Raw genomic sequence first — 1986 nt, forward strand, 5'->3', positions numbered from 1 at the left:
TAAATTAAAACAATGAGTGGGAGTGGATGTTGCATATGTATTTAAACTGTTTCTTTTAGAAGGAAAAAAAATCACAGCTACCCAATGATGACAAATTACTGTTATAATTTTAATTTGGTATGCATAAACAGAAAACTAGGTATAAAAATCTCTATGCTTAGAGGTACACTTTTATAACTGTAAATATATACAAATAAATATTTATATTTACTTAATATTTATTTTTATATTGGTTTACTTATATCATTATCATAAATATGTGCAGATAAAATTATAAAACTAATAAAATTAAGAANAATTATGTCTCACATTATGCTTTTTGTCTTAAGCACACTTTTCACTGAGACTAAATTTAGTTGCCAAGATGCAAGTTTTCTTTTGAATGTGCCATGCCCCTATGCCTCGATATACATTCATCATCTCAGTTCTTGACCACTCTTCTTTACTGAAATGACTGACATTTGCTTTCAGTTTGTGGAAGTCATCATTTAAATATTGTCCGTCCATGTTATTGTTTTATTAACTTATATAAAGTGATACTTTATTCTGATGCAGTTTATTTTATGAAGTATTAGAAGTCTCAATAAGTTTAATAACTGAAGGTGCTGAAGTTCCACTCTATTAAACTGTTGTGCATTTCCCAGTCATCACTTTAAAAGGAAGTTCTGGCCTTTGCAGCTGGTAAAACAAGTCAACATGATTATAAAGGTGGACATGGGACAGTTGTTTTTACACTAGGACATGCCAGTCATACAGCAGTCACATTCAATATGATTCAGAGCACACATGCAAATGTGGACTCTGAGTTTGTGTGGCTGTATTGAGCTATGAAGAAATCAAGATGATTCTGAAAATGGTTCTAGTAATTTTTAATTTAGATGTAAACACAAGAACAGATCCATGGAATTCACAAATACACCTAGAGAACACTGAGTTAGAATGGCATGAACACACCATATATCTAATCAGTAAGTATTTAGGATTTAATAAATGTCCAGCTTTGTGCTGTATGCTGAATGATTGCAATAGACATTGACTTTAATCTCATAGCCTAAGAGTCTGTTTCAGTTCACTTTATTCACCAATAAAGTGCAAATATGGCCAATATAAAATTAGTTGCTAATGAGCTGATAATTAGTAGAATGTGTATTAATTTATTTACTTTGAAATATTCACATGTATTCAAAATTATTTTGTTTAAAATCTTTACTTCTGTTGTCAGAGAGAATTGCTACAGAACTTCACATACCTTTTTCTACATTGCAATTATGTTTAGGGAAAATATATTTAGTGAAATTATGTTAGTTAACCTTGTCAGCCTTAAAATAAAATAGCCAGTTATTTTACCAGCACAATGAATTTATGTGGGACTAGCAGGGGAATTGCAATTCGAGACAGGCCAACTATAACAAATCATAGGCAATTCTGGAGAGCAAAGGAGAGGGGCTTGCTTTTATTGATGAAAGAGGGAAATTGGAAGGGTCATTGTAGAACAAAAGTCCATTAGAGGAAGGTGAGAGTTCAAACTTCTAATTGGGTGAGTGTGGAAGTTTCTCATTGGCTGTTGCTGTTGAAGAGCAAGAAGAAAATTTCCTTCCTGCTGGGGTAGTAAACTAAGTTTTTTCCTGCTGAGAAATGCAAGGTCAGATTCTTCCAGTTGGGATCTGCAATCCTCAGTGAGTGGTAGTGTGTGAGAGCTCCCCCTTCAGGGCTTTCCAACTCCATTTTAGATGAGATTTCCTTTATGTGTTTTCCCAACCTAAAGATCCAGAATGTCTTAGTCGAAGCTGTAGATATTTTGTTTTACTAAACACAAGTGTATGTTTTTCCAAACTAGTTAGGGAAAAAACATAATCCTTTTAAAATTTTCCTATGATTCCATACCTTACTGTAATATTAACCCACAGTGTTAATAGGATAAGCTTATACTTAATGTGATCATTATTCTTCATAATTTGACATGATAACCAATTTACTCTCATTTTT

The sequence above is a fragment of the Ailuropoda melanoleuca genome, chromosome X (genome assembly GCF_002007445.2).
Source record: "Ailuropoda melanoleuca isolate Jingjing chromosome X, ASM200744v2, whole genome shotgun sequence".
Taxonomy (NCBI): Eukaryota; Metazoa; Chordata; class Mammalia; order Carnivora; family Ursidae; genus Ailuropoda; species Ailuropoda melanoleuca.